The sequence below is a fragment of the Oryctolagus cuniculus genome, chromosome 6 (genome assembly GCF_051225735.1).
Source record: "Oryctolagus cuniculus isolate XC-2025 breed Fujian yellow rabbit chromosome 6, ASM5122573v1, whole genome shotgun sequence".
Lineage (NCBI taxonomy): Eukaryota > Metazoa > Chordata > Mammalia > Lagomorpha > Leporidae > Oryctolagus > Oryctolagus cuniculus.
This window is the reverse complement of record NC_142872.1, coordinates 38876837-38901981: the sequence shown is the minus strand read 5'-3', so window position 1 is coordinate 38901981 and position 25145 is coordinate 38876837. Positions and strand designations below refer to the sequence as shown.

At 54.6% G+C, this 25145-nt stretch overlaps 1 long non-coding RNA gene across 2 annotated transcripts in view; it reads left to right on the top strand.

The window, feature by feature from the left end:
- Window positions 1-24262, top strand: part of LOC149126114 (uncharacterized) — a 28471-nt gene extending 4209 nt beyond the window's left edge. Inside the window, exons 2-3 of one of the 2 annotated variants that reach the window (XR_016235372.1) lie at window positions 22877-23096; window positions 23514-24262. This is a non-coding gene — a long non-coding RNA (uncharacterized LOC149126114). The remainder of the gene's footprint in view (window positions 1-22876; window positions 23097-23513) is intronic. The other variant, XR_016235371.1, reaches the window with a different exon arrangement.
- The last annotated feature ends 883 nt before the right edge of the window (window positions 24263-25145 follow it).

Below are 25145 nucleotides of genomic sequence, written 5' to 3'. Positions count from 1 at the left end.
AAACCCTGCTGCAGCCAAGACTACCTGGAGAGGGGCGTGGGAGACCCCAACCCAGTCGTCTGGGCCAGCCCGCCTGGAGTTTCCTTGTCACTCTTTCAGCAACACCATGATCCCCGACCCTGAGCCTGTCGCAGCTCAGCCAGGCCTTTGCCTGAGGACAAAACACAGCTTCGTGGAGTATTCCAAGGCTTCGCCATCTTTGCCAGGGCCCCATGGGTGCAGTGTCTGCCTATTGCCTCGACAGATCGATCTGTGCAGTGGGCAGGAAGATGGAGGGCGCCCGGGAGCTGGAGCATGGCTCCCCATGGGAGGCCTGCAGGCTCTCTGGCCCATAATCACTGAGTAAGGGACAGCACTTTTAAAGTCAAAGGGTGGGGAAAGGGTGGAAATGAGGGGCAGATAAGAAAACTAAAGCTGGGGGGCAGGGCAGCTAAGAGAACCAGGCCAGCTTTGAGAACTGAGTGGTTCAGGATCAAGAGTGTGAGCGGCGTGAACTCAGCATTGAACCGGTGCTATCGGGGAGAGGCTGGTGGCTTAGAGCGGCCACTTGGGCTCAGTATGAATCTCCCCACTCTATCAGGAGCTCCTCGCGGGGAAGCACCCGGTAGCCTTCGCAGGGGCATCCCTTGTATTGCAGAATCAATCCCCCAGCCTTTCAGCAGCCAGCACTTAACAACAGAGTCCTCTCATCTGGGCACTTGAGATTGATGAGACCACAGGACTACTAATAAAAATAGGTATCATTTGTGGGGCTCTTACCGGGTCTCAGGCACTGTGCTAAATAGTTCACATCCATCACCTCAAGGGTCATCAGCTGCACGAGAGCAGGAACCAGGTCTGCTTTGTTTCACCATCGTATCCCCAGGGCTCAGCACAAGCCTGACACACGGTAGATGCCTAATACGTATTTATGGCATAAACAACGGATCCTGCCTATTATCCGTGTTTTATAGATAAGGAGCTGAGCTTATTGAGCTAGTGCAAGGGGGAAGCCAGGCCTTTCTTGACTCTGAAGTTCACGGTTTAGCTGTGCTCTGCTGTTATTGCCATCATCTCAGACCTTGCTATCCAAGTGTGGCCTGTGAACCAGCATCGTCTGTGTCACTTGCAAGCCTGTTGGGAACACAGAATCTCCACTGCGTCCCAGGTCGCTTGACTGAGATTCGCCATCAAAACAAGATAAACTTAATAGCGTGGGAAGCCTGGGCACCCAGGTGTCCCACCCCACAGGTACTCGGGTGTCCTACCTATGTGCTTGGCTGCCAAGCAGCCTCAGTCAGACTGCACCTGGCCACTGGGTCCTTCATCCAAAAGATCGCTGAGTGTGAATTCAGTGCCGGTGCATTTGGCCAGGACCTTTAGAATAATTATCTCGCTTAAGGATCAAGCATATTTTACCTTTCAAATCTCGCAGGTCCATCAGGTTGGTAGCACGGCCAGGAACATACTCAAGAGAGTGGAGGCAGAGCTGCTGGCTGGAGGCCTTGGCTCTGAACAGGACCACGGCAGAGCGGGGGGTCTCCTTTCCACAGGGGCCCTCCTGAATCTCTGTTCTCCATCCTGGAGGGTGTGGGCTGCCAGCCCTGGCCTCTGCTTGTTATGAACGGATGATTTAATCCAATAATATTCATGAACAATTCTCCAGTGATTTAAGAGGATCTGCTCGCTTCTGCTTTGAAGCATACAGGCTTGGTCTTTCAAGGCAGTGTGAGTTGTTTTGTCTAGCAGAAGCTAGGGAGCATGCTCAGGGTTTATTTCACGCAAGCTTTGCCTGCCTCCTTCCCCTCTGATCAAGCCCTACCACCACCACCAGGTCCTTGGCCATTGGTCCAGTGATGCTGTTGTGGCCGCTGTGTCTCCAACCTCTCCTAAGACCTTAGGGTGCTCTTGTTCAACAACTCAAGTTAGGGGTTTGCTACACACTTGCTAGACTTCTGTTAAATCAACAGGTCTCAGCTGTGATCACTCAGAACTTGTACGTAGGGTTTGTGCATTTTGTGTGTGCAAGGGTCAGTAATTTTCCCAGACTCTCGATGGAATCTCTGACCCTTCAGGTCACTGGTCTCTCCTGCATCTGAACTTTTGGGATCCACTTCTGTTTTTATCATTGTATTCAAGGTGCTTGGATCACACCTTCTCTGCTGGACTACGAGCTCTGTGCAAATCGGCATAGTGGCCAGTGCTATTCCCATGAGAAATCGTGTCTTTGAAAGCTAGAGTCCCTTTTACAGGGTGCCCTGCCCAGCTTGCACGAAAGGCGTCGTACTTTTATGCAATATTTAGACAGTGCTGGTGTGTGGGCCATTTCCTGGACCTCTTAAAAGAACTATTCCTCCCAACCTCTGCTCTGGAATCTGCAGCTCACAGACATGCAGATAACGAGCTATTAAGATCATAGGTGACAAGAAAGGAAACACCCATGGAGACAAATCAAGTCCAAGCCCTCGGCCTGCAGCTACGGAACTGAGGCCCAGGGAGGTGACTTGTCCAGAGTCACACTGAGAGCTCCTTTTGGAGCTGGGGCCAGGAGCCAAGTGTCTGACCCCCCCACCCCCACCCCGAGAAAGTCCGTGCCTTCCCCTGCACCCTCTCTGCAGCCCCAGTGACACAGACATTCCCAAGAAGCATTTGCAGAGTCAGCGAATGTTAATGGGCAGGGTAAAGAGCTATCACCAAGCTCAAGGATGCCTGCAGATTTAAAGTTTTCTCTAGTTGTCAAAAATAAGTGAATAAACTCTTGTTCCCCCAGCCCCTGACATATGCACACACACACACACACACACACACACACGACCTGCATTGGCTGGATGCTGCTGAGAGTGGCTCTCCTTGGGCTTAAGGCTAAGGAGCGCTGACTTGAATGCATCTGACTCCCAGCTCCTAGCGGGAAGGCGCTCCAGGCTGCTGCTGATGGAGCAGCTTTTCTGTGTCAAACACTGTGCTGGGTTGAGGCTGTGGGTGAGGGAATAAGGCATGGCCGTTGCCCTCTGTTGCCCGCCGGCCAAGAGGTGAAGCCTTCGCCTCTGGCCCTGGAGCTGACAGAGGGTCCCCTCTCTGCTGCCTGGGAGTCCCACGGGGTCTTTATGAGCCAGGGGAGTCTCAGCAGCCAGGGTCACCTCTTTCTCACAGTGGGCATGACTGCACCTGCCATTCCTAAGGCCAGCACTGGAAGGAACTTGCAGGTTCAATCCCTTTTATTTTGTGCAGGAGAGCAGGAGAGCTGAAGCCCAAGGACTGACCCAAAGTCAGCGGAGAATCAGGGGCCCGGGGGGGTGGGGGGTGTCACCTGGCTCTCTGAGGTGGGTGCTGAGGGCTGGCTCTCTGAGGTGGGTGGGAGGTGGTGATGGGAGGGAGGGAAAGGGCAAGGGCCAAGGCCTGGTCGGGGAGGGGTGAGGGAGGAAGGTGGCCATGCTCTCCCTGTATTGCTCTGGAGTCAGACAAAGAGAGGCAGCCCTGGGTGGGAGGCTGAGGTCGCTGTCCTGGAGAAGCACAGTGAGAGCAGCCCCCGGGCACCGGGACCCTGCAGGAAGGAAAGAGAAGCGTGTGTGGGATCTGGGAGTACTTCTGCCTATCAGGGCGTGGCTACGTACGGCCTCTGTCAGGGAGCAGATTGCTGCCTATCTCGGCCTTCCTCTAGGGATGTGACAATCGTCTCGCAGTCACCATTGTTCTGATGAAATGCAGCGGCCTTTTGTTGGAGCGCATACGCTCCAGCAGGCAACCAGACACTCCTCACAGAGCCAGGGCCAGAGTGCGCCTCTGATTGTACAGTGTGGACAGTGTACTGCAGAGAAGGACTGGCTCGGGGTCACCTGGGGGCCAGCCCTGGTGGGGTTAGAACTTGAGTCCTCCTGCCCACAGGCCAGGCCCTGTGATGCTGCCACCCCGAGTCTGCAGTCCGCCCCAGAGAGAGTATGGCCTTGAGCCCCCAGGAGCGTGCTAGGGGCAGACAAGCTCTTCCCACAGCACCCACCCTGTCTCTTTGCCCCTGAAAGGACCAGAACCTCGGGCAGCACCTGCTCCCTGTGTCCGACAGCAAAGACTGGTGCCAGGCCCAGCTAATCTAAGCACCCAGGGCCAACAGTGCTGGCATTCCATATGGGTGCCGGTTCGAGTGCTGGCTATTGCACTTCTGATCTAGCTCCCTGCTAATGTGCCTGGAAAAACAGCAGAAGATGGCCTATGTTCTTGGGCCCTTGAACCCATGGATGGAGTTCCTGACTCCTGGTTCTGGCCTGACCCAGCTCCTGCCATTATGGCTATTTGGGCAGTGAATCAGCAGATGGAAGATCTCCCTCTCCCTCTTGCTATACCTCTGCCTTTCAAATAAATAATATTAGGGGAAAAAAAAAGAAAAGAAAAAGCAAGTGCCTGTCTTCCTGCCTGCTGTGTTTTTTTTTTTTTTTTTTTTTTTTTTTTTTTTTATGTGAAAGGCAGAGAAATGGAGAGACAGAGACAGAGACCTTTCGCCCACTGGGCCACCTCCCCAGTGTTCACAACAGCCAGGACTGGGCCAGGCTGGAGCAAGAGGCTGGAACTCAATTTGGTCTCCCGTGTGGGTGGCAGGGATCTAACCACTTGGGCCATCTCCTACTGCCTCCCCGGGTGTGCATTAGCAGGCAAGTAGAATTGGAAGTGCGAGAGCACAAACTCAGGCACCCCGATGTGGGATCTGGGCATCCCAAGTAGTATCTTAACTGCTGCACCAAATACCAGCCCCAGCAAGTGCACCGCCACCTGGCTGAATCCTGTCCGTGGCTCCGGGACTGCTGATGTCTCCAGCAGTCCCCAGGTGCTGGGCTCTGAGAATCCCCAGTGTTCTTGTCTCATGCAGATGGAGACAGCCTCTTTGTGAGAGATGGGCTTTGCAATGACACGAAGCTCAGGGGAGAAGAAGCCCACTGGAGTGGACAGTGTGTGTGTGGCCTTGGGAAGCACAGAGCTTTGCCCAGTGAAGCCAGGTACCCTACGGGGACTGTGCATGCTGTCCAGGTATAGCACTGATCAACGGTCACTTAATGAGAATGAAGTGGAATTTCAGCAATATTTCCAGTGCTTATTGTAGAGTTTTAATTTGATGCTAACTGGTCTTGAAAACCTCTTGATGCCTTGCTCGTGTGTGTGCACTAAAATCATTTTTCTTTAAACAGCAAGCCTTGGGCTTGGAGCTTTTGGCAAGCAACAGTATCTAGTTAGAATTTAATAGCATTGCTTTTATTGTATTTATTTTTACTTTTAGCTCCTATTTATGGCAGGTGAGACTAGTTTTCCATTTGCAATAATGATAGAAAGTTTCCATTTTAAAGACATTTATTTAAGTTAAAAAGAGCCTATTTAAAGAAAATCCTAATGAATAATAGTACAGGTGGTATACAGACATAGTCTATGTGGGAGAGGTGGCGCAGGAACAAATGAAACTTGGAAAAAACTGACGCATGGGGTCATGGGACAAAAAAGCCAGGTCCTCTGAGAACTAGCAACCATTGAATTCTAGAAGCCCAGGCCACAAAATCTTAGCACCACATATCCTAAAGTGAGCAATCTAATGTATGAGACACTGTAAAAGAAAACACTCTCACAGAATATTAGCACATGGGACTGAAAACCTGGCAACCCTCCGTCAGCTCAACCCCTCATTGTGTTGTGGGGAAACTGAGGCCTCAGGCTGAGAATAGGATGAACTGGCACACTGTGGTCTTCCCACTCGGGGATGCTTGTAAAGAGCCCCCCACTGTCCCGAGGCCCTGGCTGAGGTCCGCTCACTCCCATCTCTGCTGCTTCTGGCGCCTTTGCCCTCGCAGGTGCCCTGGCTGTGAGAAAGTGCTGGAGACTCTTCTGCGCGCTCTTTGGTCTGCTGGAAGCTGGGACAGACAGACAGGTCTGTGGAGGGCCAGCCTGCTGGGGCAGGGAAGGCCATAGTCAAGGTCCTGAGCAGAGGGCGTGGTATAAGGGCCAGGAGGGGCCTGGGGCACATCCAGCTCCTGTTCATAACACCCGTCTGCTACCTGATGGCCTGCAAGGAGCAATCCTGCATGATTAGAACTCGGGTTTTTTTTTTTTTTCTTCTGGAGCCTCAGTTTCTCCTTTTGCCCAAGAGGCACCTAAGCCACGCTTTTCTCGTGTCCTGGGGCTGTGAGCCAGTTCCCGGGGTGTAACCAGCTGAATTCCACCCCATGGGCGCTGGAGGGGCTCCATGGGGATCAGGACATCAGGAGTTGCCTCCCTCCGTCGTGAGGAGCCTTCTCCCCTAGCCTAGGCTGAGTCCACTAGCTTTCTCTGTGTTCTCGTGATTTCTGCGCTCTCTTTGGTGCGGGCCAACAGTCCAGGGCTCCAGGTGGGATGTCAGGCTGCACCGTGAGGTTGGGTCGGAGACACTTTTCTGACTTGGTGCTTCTGGGACCCCCTGACACACAGGCATGAAGCGCGGCCACATCCAGGGTGCACCGCGGGGAGGAAGGAGTCCCTGGCAGGGGCAGTTGGAGTGACCATTTCCTCCAACCCCACAGCCTGTAGGCTCCCAAGGAGCCCCCAAAGGGAACTCCTTTTGAGCAAGTCTCCAGGAGGCCCCTGGGGCCCTGGAGAGGCCCCCGTCTCCCAGACGGCACCTTGTCTGCCAGGCCCAAATTTTCACACCCACATTTGCCATGTGTTCTCTCTCGCTTGCCCCCGAAACCTGTTTCATGTGGTACATGGGAGGGGAAATCCCAGAGGTCCTGGCTTCTTTGTAGCTGCCCGGCTGGGACCGCAACAGCGCCCCCCCATCTCACTGAGGTCACCCGCAGCCCACCTCCCGGGTGCCAGGGGCCCTAGGTGGCCAGTGATGTGGATTCTTATGAAGGTTCCAGGGGGCCCCACGGGCGCCCTGGCCAACACGGCTGACCCTTCCCTGCCCACCGTCCTCCAGACAGGCGCCTGGGGAGGAGGAAAGAAAGGACCACTTCTCCTCGCCGCCGGGCCTCGCGAGTGTCTCAGCCATTCTCTCCACATTAATCATGGAAAAGACAGCGCGCCCCAGCCCGGGAGGGAGAAAGCGCCTTTTTCATCCGTCTGGCTACGGAGGTTCCACACGACAGCTCAACCCTGGCTAAGCTCCACTCTCGACAGCTACCCCGTCGCCTGGGGTCCACCCACACGGAGGGGGAGTAGGGTTGAGTGGATTTCGCTTCTCTGAGCAGAGGGTCGGTGGCCTGTCTTGTGCGCTGTGCCTGGCGGAGGCCAGCGCACAGCCCCTTGGCACGATCCGTGGGCTCCTCGCCCTCCCTGGCCGTTCCCTGGGGCTGGGTGTGTCAAGCATTCCCTCATTAAGGCACTGGCAGCTCCGCTCAGGTTCGCAAGCCAACGCCAATAGTCAGAGCCGCCTCAGAATGTTTGGACAGATTTCTGCAGTTAACGAGGCTGTGGAGTTGAAAGGTTTTATGGAGGGGGAACCATTTCTCCAGGGGCCTGAGTCTGCCGTCCTCACATCCGAGTGGCAGGAAGACCGGAGGCCAACCAAGGAGCAGGAGTAACAGAGCCAGGCCTGGCCAAAGGGCCTGCTGAGTCAGGGGCTGGAGTGCAGGGGCCAGCCACCTAGGGCTGTTCCTGGCTCCAAACGAGGGGGAAATAACGACGCTCCCAACAGGGTGCACCAAATCCTGATCACCTTGCATGATCAAGGCCCCAGCATTTCATTTTCATGCTTTCTATTTGTAAGCTGGCTCTTTAAAAAAATTTGTTTGAGAGAGAGAGAGAGAGATCTCCCATCCACTGGATCATTCCCCAAAGGCTATAACCACTGGGCCAGGCTGAAGCTGGGAGTTTGGAACTCAGTCTGGCTCTTCCACATGGGTGGCAGGGCCCCAAGTACCTGAGCCATCACTGCTGCCTCCCAGGGTACGTGTTAACAGGAAGCTGGAATCAGGAGCAGGGCTGGGACTTGAACCCAGGTCCTCCTATGTGGTACCCCAAGCAGCAGCTTAACTGCTCTGGCAAACGCCCACCCCTAATCTTCATTGTTTTAAGTTACCAAATCTGAAAATCTCAAATCAGGATCAGGCAGTGAGTCTCTAAACCAAACTGGGTGTGTTTCCTTGGGTAGCAGATGCCTAAACTGCATTGTATTTTAAAAGACATCTGTAACCAGAACTAGTGAATTGTACTTACCCTTACGCTATATTGATAAGCAAATTGAAGTCCATTCATTCAGTCATCGGCTCCTTCATGAAATAGGAATTGGATTTTTTTTTTTTTTTTTTGACAGGCAGAGTGGATAGTGAGAGAGAGACAGAGAGAAAGGTCTTCCTTTTGCCGTTGGTTCACCCTCCAATGGCCACCACGGCTGGTGCGCTGCAGCCAGAGCACTGCGCTGATCCAATGGCAGGAGCCAGGTGCTTCTCCTGCTCTCCCATGGGGTGCAGGGCCCAAGCACTTGGGCCATCCTCCACTGCCTTCCCGGACAACAGCAGAGAGCTGGCCTGGAAGAGGGGCAACTGGGAAAGAATCCAGTGCCCCGACCAGGACTAGAACCCCGTGTGCTGGTGCCGCTAGGCGGAGGGTTAGCCTAGTGAGCCGCGGCGCCGGCCATCAGTTGGATATTTAAGCCCGGAGGACACGGTGGGGAACCAGCAAGCAGGTGCTGGCTGGGGTGGAAGGAGCGGCTGCACCCAGACAGCGTGTGAGCAAATCACTGGGGAGTGCTACAGACGCTGACATGACGCACAGAGCCAGGCTAACTGGGGAAACCTCTCCTTCGACTGAGACTCAAACTTCAAGGAGGCAGTTTTGTGGCAGTCTGGGAAAGAGCATTCTGGACACAAAGAGTAGCTGGTGCAAAGGCCCTGCGGGGTGTGAAGTTGGAGGGCAGGCAGGGAGGCCGTGTGGCAGGTGCACATGAGCTGGATGCAAGGATGGAAGCAGACATGGCCAGCAGACGGGTCTCGTAGGGCTAGTGTAAGCAGGGGGAGGCTTGTTTTGGGGCAGCTGGGAGCCGTGGAGAGTCCGGAGCAGAAAGGACAGAGGCCCGAGAGGGGCCGATGGGGCGTGCTGGTGTATCTCTGACCTAGAATGCCTTTCCCTTCGTGCCACACGGCCTCTCTCCTCTCCCCTGCTCCTCTCACTCTGCTCTTTGTGGGAAAGGAGTCACCTCCTTGACTGATGCAGTGATGGAGCTGTAGGCCATGTTGTGTGAAAGGACCCTGCTACAACTCAGGCCCAGAGAGGGGAGGCGCCGTGCCCTTGGCTGCACAGCACATGCACAGCAGAGCAAGGGTTGGACTGACCCAGTTTCCCTCCCTGGCCTGTGCTCTCTCCACTGGACCACGTGCTCTGGAGGATCACAACACACCCTGGCCCTGGCCGGGGTGGGCAGGGGACCAGAGTCCATAGGAGGACAGGCAAAGAGGCAGCAAGTGACTCTGGGATGGAAGATGGGAGAAAGGCAGGAATCCCCGTCATTCTCCAAGCCCACAGGTAAAACTGCTAAAATACAATGAACACCCACTTCTTTCTTTTTTAAATTTTTCATTTCTTTACCTGAAAGGCAGAGAGAGAGAGAGAGAGAGAGAGAAATCTATCTATCTGCTAGTTCACTCCCCAAAAGGCCCTAATGGCTGGGGTTGGGCTAGGCTGAAGCCAGGAGCCGGAGCTTCCTCCAGGTCTCCCACGTGGGTGCAGGGACCTAAGCACTTGGGCCATCCTCCGCTGCCTTCCCGGGTGCATCAGCAGGGAGCTGGATTGGAAGTGAAGCTGCTGGGACTTGAACTGGCATCCGTATGGGATGCAGACATCTCAGGCAATGGCTTAACCCATTACACCACAGTGCCACCCTCACCTCCGCTCTATTGTAAGGTAATTCTTTTTTTTTTTTGACAGGCAGAGTTAGGCAGAAGAGAGAGACAGAGAGAAAGGTCTTCCTTTTCTGTTGGTTCACCTCCCAAATGGCCTCTATGGCTGGTGTGCTGCGCTGATCCGAAGCCAGGAGCCAGGTGCTTCCTCCTGGTCTCCCATGCGAGTGCAGGGCCCAAGCACTTGGGCCATCCTCCACTGCACTCCTGGGCCACAGCAGAGAGCTGGAATGGAAGAGGAGCAACCAGGACAGGACCGGTGCCCCAACCGGGACTAGAACCCGGGGTTCCGGCGCCGCAGGCGGAGGATTAGCCAAGTGAGCCATGGCGCCGGCCATTTTTTTTTTTTAAGATGCATTTACTTATTTGCAAGTCAGAGTTAGACGGGGGTGGGGGAGGGGTGGGGGTGTTGGGTCTTCCATCCGATGGTTCACTCTCCAATTGGCCACAATGGCCGGAACTACGCTGATTCGAAACCAGGAGCCAGGAGCTTCTTCCGGGTCTCCCATGCAGGTGCAGGGGCCCAAGGACTTGGGCCATCTTCTACTGCCTTCCCAGGCCATAGCAGAGAGCTGGATCGGAAGTGGGGCAGCCGGGACTAGAACCGGCGTTCATATGGGATGCCAGCACTTCAGGTCAGGGCATTAACCCGCTGTGCCACAGTGCCGGCCCCTATAAGGAAATTCTTATTTACGCTTAAGTTATACAAAGAAGTAGAAAAAAAAGTCACCTATTGTCTCACCCCTAAATGGTCATTGGTGAAGACTATGGCATTTGGTGCATTGCACCAGATTGAACAGGCGGATTATATATCCTGCTGAGTAGATAATCTTAGGTTTTGCTTTCTCTGTTTAACTTAATCTCACCATCTCAGGGGAAGCAGAGGGGTATGAAGGAAAGATCTGGATGCTCAGGCCCACCATGGGGCTAGTGTTAGGGCAGCTGCCTGTGTGTGTCTGAATATGCTGCTGTCGCCATGTTGAAGTTCTTAATGATCCATGAGCAGGGGCTTTGTGTTTGCGTTTTGCACTGGGCTTGTAAATTCAGAGGCCAGGGGGAACCCCGGCTGTGCTGCAGCACCCTTTAACTTTGCTGTGCCTCAGTGTCCGTGGGTGTCCCATGGGCCTAACTGGAAGGTGTTCCCTGTAGGGTTGTTGGGGGAGAAACTGAGAGGGGCTCCTGGGAGGAGGTGTCCTGTTAGGCCAGGTCTGCTGCTGCTTCCACAGCTTGCGCACTTCTTCCCTCTCCTGGAGAAGCCCAGCAGCTCTGTCCTTCCTGGGACAATGTCTTCCTCCAGGAAGCCTCTCCCAGGATCCCATCCCTATCGGGAGCTACCTCCATGGAACCCTTCTCTGCCCCTTCTTTCTTTAAAAAAGAAAACAAGCCGGCGCTGCGGCTCACTAGGCTAATCCTCCGCCTAGCGGCGCCAGCACACCGGGTTCTAGTCCCGGTCGGGGCGCCGGATTCTGTCCCGGTTGCCCCTCTTCCAGGCCAGCTCTCTGCTGTGGCCCGGGAGTGCAGTGGAGGATGGCCCAGGTGCTTGGGCCCTGCACCCCATGGGAGACCAGGAAAAGCACCTGGCTCCTGGCTCCTGCCATCGGATCAGCGCGGTGTGCCGGCCGCAGCGTGCCGGCCGCGGCGGCCATTGGAGGGTGAACCAACGGCAAAGGAAGACCTTTCTGTCTGTCTCTCTCTCTCACTGTCCACTCTGCCTGTCAAAAAAAAAAAAAAACTTTAACAATTTTATTTTTATATTTTAAAGACACACACACACACACAAATACAGGTATGTTCCACCCCCTGGTTCACTCCCCACGTGTCTACAACATCCCACACTGGGGAAGTCAGGAACCCTACCCAGATTGCCCATGTGGGTGACAGGGACCCAAGTACCTCAGCCACCACCTGCTGCCTCCAGAGTGTGCATTAGCAGGAAGCTAGAATCGGAAGTGGAGCTGGGGCTCAAACCCAGGTTCTCAGATCTGGGATGTGGGCATCCCAAGCAATGTCTTTTAACCATAGTCTTCACCCTCACCCTCACCCTCACCCTCACCCTCACCCTCACCCTCACCCTCACCCTCACCCTCACCCTCACCTTCACCTTCACCTTCACCTTCACCGCTGTGCCAGATGCCTGCCGCCCTCCCCTGTGCTTTCCCTGTGTCTTCCCCAGGCCGCAGCTTCTACTTAAGGTTCTGGTAACTTCTCTCCATCTCTTCCTGCCTCCTCAGATCTGAGATGTCACAGATCTCACAAATTCCAAAAAATCAGAAAATGTAAGAACTGGGAGATGGGACTGGCAAGTATTTTCTTTTGCTAAGGACAGCTTTTATAGAATACCTGTTGCTTAATATAGTGATCATTTCCTTAAAGAGGAGATTTTGATATCAAACAAAGCAGGAAAAGCATAATCCCTGAGCAAAGTCAGTCCTCTCCTCCGAGTGAGTGAGCCTCGCCTCCAGAGACTGTGCCTCCTTCCTCCGGGCTCTCTGGCAATCACCCCCAGGGCCAGCTCTTGGGGCTGCCCCTCAGCACACCCTGGGTGGGAGATGCAGCCTCCCCTGGTCCCGTGGATCACCCCCGCCATGGGTGTCACAGTCCAGGGTTCTTTTTCTCCCTTTGAAAGGGCAGCAGGGTCCGTGGGTTCCAAAGGCTGCTATTAATCCCTCAAACACTTCCACGTTCCAACCAAAATGCGGGCATGCTTGTGAATGTTTGCAGTACCTCCCTGTCGCTCTCCACTTTCGCAAAGCGGGGACTTCAAAGGCCGTTCCCTTGCCGAGGTAAACACCAGGGGCTGGAGGTAGGGGAGAGACACATGGGCTTGGTGAATGGAAAACAAAATTGTGTTTTTCTTCCAAAAGGCATTCAGGCCCGTCGCTGCATAAATGGCTCCTGGTCCGCAGGACAAACATTCGAAAGGTTGAAGGCAGGGCTGGGGGTGTATGTGGCGTGTGCTGACCCGTCCCTCTGCCCTGTGTGGGGTGGGCCTGGCCCGCAGTGCCCCAGTCCTCAGTGACTTTCTGGGAAATGCTTCATCATTGCTTACACGGGTCGCTCTCATGCCTGCTGGCTTCCGTCGCAGCCCTGTCGCTCAGCAGCCATGTGAGTCCGGCTTTCCGAGGCCTCAGGTTCCTCATCTGTAAAGTGGGGACAATATTTGTTGCACGGATCAAGCCAGTGCTTGCAAACATAATTGCTTAGACGCAGCCTGGCACACAGTGTGTGTAGGGTAAGTGTTAGCCATCGTGATTGTTGTTTAAGAAACACTTAGAAGCCAGGATCCCCTGCTAATTCCCTTCCCCACACCCTTGTCCAGGCTTGAGAAATTCCACAATCAGCCCCTCCCCATCCCCCACTGGGGAAAACAGCTGGATTCCTGGAGAAAGAGCAGGCCTTGGCTTGCTGGCTCAGTGGCCCCAGGCAGGCCCTGCCGCAGGGCTGTGCGGCAGATGTTCCTCCCTGAGAGGCCCCCAGGAGGTGTGGAGGGCTGGTGTCTGTCCTTCCCCTGTGAAGTGGGCCTGACTGCCGACACGACATGGTGCTGGTGAGGTCACACTGAGATGGCACATCCCCCACGGCTGGCCGGGTCCTGACCCAAGGAAGAGACTCAGAGCTGTGCCCCGACCTTCAGAGGGAGGGAAAAGCTGAGGAAGAGGAGGACAGAGTGAGAGAGGGCCCCCCCCCACCCCCAGAGGTCAGAGAAAGGAGCCCAGCTGGAAAGCTAGAGCACAGCTGGGGGTGGGGGTGGCATCTCCAGAGCCTGGCCCCCCACCCCCAGGGTATCACAGTGGGGCGGGTCAGGCCGCAGAGTGCAGGGGGTGCAGAGAGGGCCTGGCTTCGCTGGGGAGGAGACAAGGGGCAACTGGGGAGAAAGCGTTGTCATGGAAACAGGGAGAGAAGGGCCAGGCTGGGAGAGCTGAGCCCTGTGCCTGGGCCGCCGCTGTCCACACGGGAGCCGCTGCCACCAGCCGCCCACCCTGCCAGCCAAGCAGACTCTGGGGGTGTTTCTCTCCCTCTGAGAGGCCACCCACGCGTCCCCACCCCACCTGTCCTCTGTCTCCGAGTCTACGCAGGACCCATTCTTCCTCTGTACCTGCTGACCACAACCCTGGTGTGTTCTGTGAGCTGAACCCCTGTCTTCCCCAGAAGGTGGGGAGGTCAAGACGAGAGGACTGAGGCCCTGGGGTCAGCTCCACACTCCCCAGGCTCAGCACCACACCTGGGCAGGGCTGGCTTAACGGATAAACACGGGCCAGAAAGACCTAGCGTAGCAACAGCGACGGGAGACAGAAGAGGCTCTTCAGCTGATCTCTCATTCAACTCATGCATATAAGGTGGAGTCGCCCTCCTTCCTCCTCTCCTCGGCTTCTTTCCAAAATCTAACAAGTACCTGCCTACCTAGTAGGTGCCTGCTGCCACGTTCGTCCCTGGGTGCCACAGTGAACAAGACAGAGGGAGGGCGCTTGCGCTCTAGTGGGGGAGTCCGGCAGAGATAAGCTCCCGGGAGCTTTGAAGGATGCTGCTAGGTGATGAGGAATGTTTTGGGGAAGGACAGAATCTCGGGCTGCGCCTGTGCGTGCGGTGTATGCCGGTGGCAAGGGAAGGCTCGGCTGAGTGGTGAAGAGCAGAGCCGGGGGAGGAGACAGGCTGTGTGCACCCGAGATCGGCGCTCCTGGCAGAGGCCAGGACAGGGGTCAAGGCTGAGTGGCGAGGGCAGTCTTGGCCTGACTCATGGGGGTTGTCGTTGACCTACAGAAAAGCAAACCAGCTGGGTTTTCAGCCAGGCTGGCCACTTCTTAGTGGCACGGAACTGCCCCGTGTCTCATGGACAGAGCAGGAAACAAACCAGGAGTCTGGACTTACCTGAGGTCCTGTGCTGTGCCCATGCCCAGGTCTTGAGCCAGCAAGTGTCCTGGAGGATGCCCCTGGGTAAAATCAAGAAGGCTGGCCGGGCCTCTGGGGAATTTTTTTTTTAAAGTTTTATTTATTTGAGAGGAGAGCTACAGACAGGGAGAGACAGAGAGAGGTTCTTCACCCGCTGGTTCACTCCCCAGATGGCTGCAACAGCAGTAGCTGGGTCCAGCTGAAGCCAGGAGCCAGGAGTCTCCTGTGAGTTTCCCACATCGGTACAGCCCAGGCCATCCTCCACTGCCTTCCCAGGCCACCGGCAAGGAGCCAGGTCGGAAGTGTAGCACCCAGGACTCAAACTGGCACTCATATGGGATGCTGGCACCACAGGAAAAGCCCCAGGATTTCCTGTCCTCACCAGGAGTGCCTGAGGTCATTTTGGGAGCTGAAGGCAGAGCCAGGTGTCCTGGTTCCCAGGCCAGAGCTCTGAGCTCACCCTCTCCTCCCAAGTGTTTGTGGCACCCCCTGGGAACGTCAGAGGAGAAGGGTCCTGGTGTCCCCCTCCCCCAAAGATACGCTGCAGTCCTAACCAGAGGACATGTGAAGCTGAGACGGTTTGGATGTAGGGTCATACAGAGTAAGATGAGATTGTATGGTGGAGGCTGGTCCAAGAAGACAGGGGCTACCGGGCACCATGTGAAGACCCGGACCCACTGGGGGAAGGCCCTCTGACAGCAGGGCGGATGCTGGAGCAGTGTCTCTGGAGTGCAGGCCAGGTGCCGGACCCAGACCCTGGGAGAGGCCGGGCAGAATTCCACCTGGAGGCTCAGGGGAGCAGGCCCTCCTGATGTCTCCAGTTTGGACTTGTGGCCTCCAGAGTGGAGAGCATACACTTTTGTTGTTTTAAACACCCGGTTTGGAGTGCTCTGGGATGGCAGCCCCAGGAAGTGGGTATACCTGCTCTTTCCACCCTGTGCTCCAAGTGACCCTCTCAGGGTGCGGCAAGAAACCCTGGGCCTTTGATGCGCCAGCTTGCTGACAGCTCACGGAGGCAGAGCCAACATCCATGGCTTTCTCGCCTCCTGCATGAACCTCACTGGTCTGAGTCAGCCCAAGGCAGCTTCTGTTTCTTGGTTCTACCTCGTGCTAGGTCACATGCCAGCAGTATGGAAGGAGGTAGGGAGACCCAGCTGATGAGGATGCAACTGTACCCAAGGAGCTTCCAGCCTGTGGAGTATGGAGGCCCCGTGCGACCTGCCCTGAGGCTGGGCAGAGAGGGCTTCCCTGGCGGGACTGGGGGAAGGATAACCTGAGAGCCAGACCCCAAACGGTTCCTAAGCAGGATCTCAGCAAGCACGGATCAGACTGATAGCTTAACACTTACAGCTGAGGAATCAGAGACTTGGAATGGGTCAGTGTCCAGCCCAAGAGAACAGAGCTGGCAAGGAGCAGAGCTCAGCTCCAAACTCGGGCAGTCTGTCCCCGTTCCGTGCCTGGCTGGGGCCAGGATGGAGGTGTGCACCCTTCCAGGCAGGGAGGAACGCTCCAAGATGGGCACAGTCAAGGACATTCGGGGGAAATGGATCCTTTTCCAAGGTGGTGGGCTTGGTAAGGTAAGAGCATTCTAGAAGGAACGTGAAGGGTTTGCTCCAGTGTTGGCTTGGCCGAGGTCTAGCATGGCATAGCAATTAAGGCTCTGCTCTGGAACTGGGGCCTGTGTCTTCAAGATGCTTCTGGCTGACGTGCCGGATTAGTCAGAGTGGCTTAGGTTATGCTGCAGTAAATAAGCAACCTAAAAGTCTGAATGGCTTCTAACACCCGCTTCTCTCTCGCTCAGTTACATAATCATCCCGGCTCAGCTGGGGCTCCCTCTCTCCAAGACCCAGGTTCCGGAAGAGCACAGTGCTGGACGGCCCTCCACCAGGAATGAGATGTTCTAGCCCAGCAGTCACCCGGGAGAAGGCAGGTGCCGGCTCTGCCCGTGCCGGGGAGGCAGAAAGCCAGCAGTGGCTGCGGCACGGCGCTCGTGGTGACCCCGCAGCTGAGCCGCGTTAAATAACAGTGCGGCACACAGGGAAAAACCCAGTTCCCTTTCAGTCTCATTTTAGCTTTCGGATGGCTTCAAGGAGAAAGCCTCAGTGAATCACCGACACCTCCCGGCCCTTGTTAATCTCCCTTTCTACCCGCTGACAACGGGTCTCCCTCAGATCTTGGAGCAGCAACGCCGTGGAGCTGGGATATGCTGATGTTATTTGGCTTTCATTGCTTTTGTCATTACCTGGTCTAAGTTTTTTTTTTTTTTTTTTTTTTTTTTTTTTTTTTTTGTGGCTAGTAATAAGTTTCTTTTGGGGGAAAAATTTAATGTAAGTAAATAAAACACAATACACAGGGAGCTTTTAGTCAGGGAGCTTGGGTTCCAATGCCGATTTCTCTGCTTAGTTGTTGCCTGACCTTGAGCATGTCATTGAGCCTCTCGAAGCCTCAGTGTCCCCATCTGTGAAATGGCAGTAACAGCAGTAACCACGCTGTGGGGTCGTGAAGTCTCTGCAAGGCCAGAGCCATGGTGAGTTCTCAGCGCTAGCAGTGATTATTGTCCCTCCCCTCCCGGCCTCGGTTTTCCTGTCTCTAAAATGGGTTCTGGGGTGACCTATGGCAGGCAATCTTCCTGCTTAGGATGGTTGGGTAGATGCTGGCTCTGGAAGGCCAGGCTGGGTGAATCTGGGAGGCAGGGCGAGGCCCCCAGTGAGCCTGGCAGCCCCCTCCCCTCATGCTGCCTCCCCACAGGTGTGGTGCTGGGGCCTCTGGCTGACAGGTGTGTTTGCTCAGCCAAGGTCTTAATCACCACCAGCAGAAGTAGGGTTGCCCCCAGCCCCAGAAAGCCTCACCCTAGGGCCCGGGAAAAAAAGGCTCCCTGTGTCTGGGGTAGGGGTGGCCTCTGCATTCCTTGGGTCCAACCACTGGGGCAGGCTTGCTCCTGGAATGCAGTTGGAGGGCCCGGCCCCCTGCCAGGAAGGGCATGGTGGCAGCTCTGGGTGGCTTTGCTGTGGTCTTGAAGAGGCCTGCCGGGACTGGGGGGGCTTTGGGAGCCATGAGGCAGAGCGGCCTGGATGGGACACAGCGCGCTCCCCTTGGAAAACCGGTCAAGCTCTCCCCAGCCTCGTACTGATTCAGGCATGCAGGAGTCCTGCTCCGGAGCCCCAGAGCCCCTGCAGAGGCATGGACTTGCATTTAGAAAGAGGTGAACGCATTTTAACTCAGACTGAAGGCCTTGCCACTGCCTGCCCCGGTCCCTACTTCTCGCTGCAGTGCCACCAGCTCCTCGGCCTCCCCTCCCCCCAACCCCTCGCCCTGCCTGAAACCCTCCTGCCTCTTCACCAGCTGGGCTTCTTGCCAGGTGCAGCCCTTGTGTCTCCGTGTAGACATCACTGGCTCAGAGAGGCAGCTCCCGTCATCTCCCAGGCTCTCCCCGTCACCCCCCAGCATCTCCCTCATTTTCTTGTCTATCACCATCTGTTTCCTGCCTCCCTTCCCCCTGCTAGCATCTAACTTCCCGATGGCTGAGACCTGTGCTTTCTCCACACCTGTGTTCTCTCTGCTTGGTGATGGCCCTGACCGTGGTGACCTCTGGCCCCTGGAAAGCCTTGTTCTGAGCTCCATCTCTGTGGGGCAGGCACCCAATGCCTATTTGTTCAGTGAGCAGATGCCCAGGACAGAATTTACTGTTACCTTGCTAAGAGTGCCCAGTCCCTGAGCGTGATCTCTGGGCTGTACACAGGGCCAGGTGCAGTTCCTCCACACTCATAGCAGTAACCCTGGGAGGTAGGTATTCATTCTTCCACTTTCAGAGGCCAGAGATGTTAGGTAACTTACCAGGGTCACCCTGCAAGAAGGAGGAGGAACTGTGACTCAAAGCCAACCTGTTTGTCTCGTGGCAATGCCTGTGCTTTTAATGCCCCCTCCCCAACCCGGCACCTGGAAGTAGCCAGTGGTTTGCCCAGAGAAGGATGGCGGGTGCTAGAGACCCTTTCACTGCCTCCTGCCACCCTCGCCCGCAGTGCTCCCCAGCAGCGAGTCTGTGAGGTCAGCCTCCAGCTTCCGGGCAGCCCAGAGGTAGCCTGGCCTCTGTGAGTCATCCGAGGCCCCCACAGGTCAGCTGCCAGGCGGTCAGGCCGTGACCCAGGGCCACTCATCCGGTGTCTGTCTTGCATCTAGCCTGGCTGGAGGATGTGCCAGGCTCACCAAGGTACACAGGAAGCGCCCTGAGGCTGAGCCGCATGCTCTCAGCCCCCAAGAATGCTACTGACTCATGGCAGGCAGTGCCTGGTGACTCAGGGGCTGCACAGGCACAGCCCCGGGGAGCGGAGAGGGAGCCTCCTGTGGAATGCTGGTCAGGTCCCAGCCTGTGGCCTGAAACGCCTCAAGGGCTGGCCATGCCGGCGGCCAACTCTCTGGGGCCTTAGTGGCGCAGTGTGTGAGCTTGGCGCATGCGCAGAGATGATCCACCCCGGGCCGTCGTCTGTGATTAAGAAAATGAGAGTGGGGAGAACCAGGCTAGGCAGGGCCTTCGCTGCCGGCGTGGATAATCAAGAGCAGCCTTTGTGGAAGCCACAGACTGGGAGTTGGGCTGCCGGGTTCCAGTGCCGCCCTCCATGCTAGCCCGTGGTCAGACCTTGTATGGGCGCCTCACCCCTCCAAGGCCCGGCTGCTCCTGGCGCGCAGAGTGTCCTGCCCCCGGGCTGACTCTGGTCCCTGCTTGGCCCTCTGGCTGCCAACCCTGCCGCTGATGCTTTAAGGGCCAATGTTAACTCCACATCAGCCTTTCTGCCTCTTCTCTTCCCAAGGAGGCCCTCGCAGGTATCAACACATTGGCATGAGTCTACATTTGGTGATATACAAAATGTCCAAAATATATTAAGTGAAAAAAGCCGGAGACGGAATAAAATGCATAAAATGAGTTTTTATCCATATATGTGTGTCTATAAGTAGAAATGCATAAAAAAGAGACCTAGTAGGATATATATAAATGTTAACTATGACAATCTCTGAATCATGAAAATTATGTTGATCTTTACTTTTTCTTAATATTTTTGGAAATTTTTGAAAAGATTTATTTATTTGAAAGGCAGAGTGGCAGAGAGAAAGGCACACACACACACACAGATATCTTCCATCCACCAGTTCACTCCCCAGATGGCTGAAATGGCCAGAACTGGGCCAGTCTAAAGCCAGGAGCCAGGAGTTTCATCTGGGTCTCCCATATGGATACAGGGGCCCAGGCTCTTGGGCCATTCTCTGCTGCTTTTCCAGGTGCATTAGCAAGGAGGTGGATTGGAAGTGAGGCAGCTGGGACTCAAATTGATGCCCATATGAGATGCCAGCGTTGCAGGCAGACACTTAACATGCTATGCCACAATGCTGGCCCTTTGGAAATTTTTTAATGCATTAAATATATATGCTACTTTTATGAACAGGGACAAAGACCTTTCCAACTAAAAAATTCATCTCCACTTCTCCTAAACCAAGGCCTGAGAGTTGGTTCTGGCTGTAGCCCTAAGTTATTACCTGTATTTATAGAAGTCCTTTCTTTGTGCTAGGCTGCACTTTTGTCACCTATAAAATGAAAGGGTCATATTCTGCAATGTCTACTGTTCTCCAATAGAACTTTCTACATTGGGGTTGGGTGTTGTGGCACAGTGGGTTAAGTTGCTGCTTGGAACACCTGCATCCCATATTGGAATGCCTGGGATTGACTCCCGCCTCTGCTTCCAATCCAGCTCCTTGCCAATGGACACCTTGGGAGACAGGCAGATAATGGCTCAAGTCCTTGGGTGCCTGATACCCACCTGGACTGGGTTCTAGGCTCCTGGCTTTGGCTTGGCCCAACCCTAGCTGTTGTGGGTATTTGGTAACAGTATCTGTTACTGTTTCAAATAAAAATAAACTTAGAAAAAGAGAACTTTCTAATTGATGGAAAAGTTCTCTATCTTTACTGCTCAATATGGTACCACTAGCTCTTGAAAGGGGCTAGTGCTATTTAGAGGCTGAATTAATTTACATCTAAATAGCAGCCCATAGCCACTGGCCAACCGTATGATGGAGTAGTTCTGGCTTCTCTCCTAGCCCTGCAGTTTGATTGGGTCACATCTTATTTATTAAACTGAAATTTTATTTTCCCAGAAGAGAGCCCTGTTTCCCACCCTTCAGGACCATAACTTCCCTCAGTTAAAGCCATTTGACTTTTCTGGGAGTTGTCATTTCTTTTGTAGACCCCACCATTAGACCCTGTTGATTGGCTAGGATAGACATCTAGCTCACACTTGGCCAATCAGAGCTCTTCTCTGGGACTTTAAGTTCTGTTGTGGTAAAACCTAGAATTAATCATTTTAAAGCAAACAATTATTGGCATTTAGTATGTTCACAAAATCGGGCAACTCCCACTTAGTTCCAAAACCCTCTTATCACCTCAAAGGGAAACCCTCTCCCTTCTTCCTTTCTCCCAGTCCCCAGCATCGTCCAGTCCATTTTCTTCTCAAAGGACTTTCCTGTTCTGGATACTTTGGATCATTGGAATCACACAATATATGACCTTTTGTGTATGTCTTCTTTCACTTAGCCATGTTTTGACATTCATAACATATACTAGGACTTCCTTCCTTTTCATGGCTGAATAATATCCCACTGTGTGTATTTATTATGATTTGCCTGTGAAAGCAAATCACTGTGATTTCCAGTGAAAGCTCTTGGGGTCTGTTTCCACCTTTGGCTACGGTAAGTGTTCCTGCTGTGACGTTCAGGTCAAATAGCTGAGTCCCTGTCTTGGATTTTTGGTTGGTAGCGAGGGATGGAGCTGCTGGGTCAGGTGGAAGTTCTTTGTTTAGCTTTTTGAGGAACTGCTGCTGACTTCCACTTTTTAGGCTCCCACCAGTGATACATGAGTGCACATTTTAGCTCGACCTAGGGAGTGCTCCTTAGCCCCACGCTGGTGAACTTGAGGGCTACTTGCCTGGAAGCATGGATGTTCCCCCCAAAGAGGGGTAAAGGCAAGAGACAGCAAGAGTCTACGTCGCCGCCTTCCTCATGGAACTCACGTCAGGGGGTTCTCCCTTCTCGCCTGAGCTGGCCTTCCGTCAGCTCATGAGTCCTGACGGAGGCCCTCCTAGTGCTGACTTGTGAATCTGGAGGGCCCCCGTGGCATTTGAGGGGCTCTCGGTAGACCCTGCCATGACGTCAGCCCCTGACTGCTGGCCTGGACCCTGCAGCTGAACTGCCTCTTAGTTCCCTCTGCTCTCCCCAGGTCCTGAGCCCTAAAAACACCTGGCTGGGCACCTGATGGGCAGATCAGCCAGGAAGGCTGGGCGGGCAGGGGGCTGCTGAGGACAGCTCAGAGCAAGGAAAACAGAAGGGAGGCTAGAGGCCAGGCCGGGGGGTAGGGGAGGAAGGGTGGAAAGAAAAACCCTGCAGCCTGGCCAATGTTTAGATGGCCTTTCCCAGGGAGTGCAGAACAGCTCCTCCACAGCCAAGTACGAATGCCACGGTCTCATGGGGGTGTTGGGGAGTGTGGGGTGGATAGCTTGGATTTCATGGTCTGAGTTGGGGAGAGGAAGGGAACACACCTGGGAAGGGCGGCTCTGGAGGTGGGGTCTGGGCCACCCTGACCCTTTCATTCTCTAGACCCCAACTCTGAGATCTGGGCCCATGGGATCTCGGGAAGCACCAGGATGGTGCCGTCCCAGCTGCAAAGGATGGAGCAGGACCCAGAGGGTAGGGCCCGTGGGGGTACAGATACCTCCTTAGGGAAGCCCTGAGAATGAGAATGGTGTTATACTCATTGTCTATGGAGAGAAGAATGGAAAGGTCACCCACTTGTCTCTCCTGCGTGGTTGATTTATCATTTCTTTATTTTATCTGAAAGGCAGAGGCACAGAGTTAAAGAGACAGTGACAGAGACAGAGATCGTCTACCCACTGATTCACTCCCCAAATGCCCACAATAGCCAGGCAGGGCTGGGGCAGGCTGAAGCCAGGAGCCTGGAACTTAACCAGATCTCTGCATGGGTGACAGGAACCCAAGCACTGGAACCATCACCTGCTGCCTCCCGGGTTGCACAGTAGTAGGCAGCTGGAATCGGAAGTGGGGCCAGGACTTGAACCCAGACACTTGGATATGGCTGCCCTGGGCATAGTTAACTGAATTTTTCCTTGCAGGTTTTTTTGGCTGGAATGCATAGAACCTGGAGCTTCACATGGGCATCCTGGCTATTTTTGGGGCTGCTGGTCTGAGGCCCGTGGATGCGGGTCTTCCAGTGAATTCCGCTTCACCTGCTGATCACTGTGGCAGGCTGCTATCACAGAGTCCCACCAACTGGCAGCTTAACCAACAGAACTGCGTCGTCTCACAGCCTGGAGGCCCAAGTCCAAGGTCAAGGTGATAGCAGCTTTGGTTCCTTCCAAGGGCTGTGAGGGAGGACTTGGCCAGGACTCCTGGGGGCTTTCTAGCCAGCGTGGGTGCCCTTGGTTGTAATCAGTCTTCATTCTCCCAGGGCATTGTCCCCTGTGGGGCTCTGTTGCGTCCTCACTTCCCCTCTCTGGCTTAAGGACCTGTGCTAATGACCTCATTTTAGCTCGCTCCCTGGAAAGACCCTGTTACCTTAAGGTCACAATCTGGGGCATTGAGGTTAGAGGTTTGGCGTGTCTTTTGAGAGTGGGTGGATGGGGACAGAGACACAATTCATATCAGAACAACCTTTAAAACTGTATGCATGAGGTCACAGAATAACTTTTCCTGACAAGAAAGGACTTCCCTGTTGTCTAAGAATCTCTGTGAACCCAGATCTCTTTCAAGTTTGCAGGTCTGCTCACTGGGAGAATTTTCTGGAGCCTCACTTCCAGCCGTATTAGATGTCAATGCCTTCAACACACGTACTTGTATCGCCGGGGCCTGGAGGCCACGTGCATGTCACATCCAAACTCAGCTTGCGCCTTTGTGTTCCAGGCCGAGGAGCTGCTCAGGGGGCAGCAAGGGAGTCCTGGATTATGTTTCTACCCCAGGACAGCTGACTCAGCTGTACGTAGGACCTGCAGTCCCCACCCCCCATGCAAACCACATGGATCCCCAGTGCAAGTCCCCCCGATCAGATGCCCCAAGTGCCATGGCTATCTGAAAGCCAGTGGCCATGAGGAAAATGAGTGAGGAGGTCAGAGTGCGCAGAGCCACTGGGCACAGCTGAGTGCCGCACACAGGGCTTGATTGGCTACGTGACTGCGAAAGCGCACTGCTACGGCCCCTCTCAGGGCTTAAGCCTGAGCCATGCTGGTCTTGTGCTCAGGGTCCTCAGCATGGTTGCCTCTCCCCATCTTAAAAAAGTCCCACTCATGTTCATGCAAGAAAAGCTTTTTTAATCTGTAATGTGTGCCAGGTCCTGTACTAGGAATGGATGGAGCAGAGACAGACAAAGCAGGGGGAGGGCAAATGCAAGTTCAAGACATCACCGCCTCCATCGGGGGCAGGAGGCTGGCCCCAGAGAGACTGGGTTCTGCCAGGGATGGGTCATGGCATGAGAAGGAAGACCAGAGGTTAGGCCAGAGGAGGGGTGTCTTCCCCTGATAAGCGTATTGGAAGCTCCTGGGGGGAAAAGCAGCCTTCTAGGAGATTCAATCTTTCCCTCCCCCCTCCCCTCCCCCTCCTCTCCCCTCCCTCTCCCTCCCTCCCCCTCCCTCCCCTTCCCTCTCTCTCTCCCTCCCTCCCTTCCTCCCTCCCCCCCTTTTATTAAGATCTGTTTATTTGAAAGGTAGAGTTGGAGGGGATAAACTTCCATCTGCTGGTTTACTTGCCCAGATGGCTGCTTCAGTTGGGGTTGAACCAGGAACAGCAGCTCATCCAGGTTTCCCACATGGGTGGCAGGGACTCAAGTGCTTGAGCCATCAGTTGCCTCCCAGGTGCACTAGCAGGGAGCTCAGTCTGAGCAGAGTAGCTGGGACTCAAACTGGCAGTCTGATATGGGATGCAGGCACCACAAGTGGTGGTTTAACTCTGTACTCTGAGGCCCATCCCTTCTTCTAGAATAATATTAATGCAGGGGCCAGCGCTGTGGTGCAGCAGGTTAACGCCCTGGCCTGAAGTGCTGGCATTCCATATGGGCGCCAGTTCAAAACCCAGCTGCTCCCCTCCAGTCCAGCTCTCTGCTATGGCCTGGGAAAGCAGTAGAAGATGGCCCAGGTCCTTGGGACCCTGCACCTACGTGGGAGACCTGGAAGAAGCTCCTGGCTTCTGATTGGCACAGCTCCGGCCGCTGTGGCCAACTGGGGAGTGAACCAGCAGATGGAATACCTCTCTCTCTCTCTCACTCTCTCTCTCTCTGTAACTCTGACTTTCAAATAAATAAATAAATCTTTAAAAAAAAATCTTGATGCAAGAGAGTCCTTTAACAGTCAGACTTCCAGAGCAAAGAAGAAGCCACACATTATACCAGGAGCA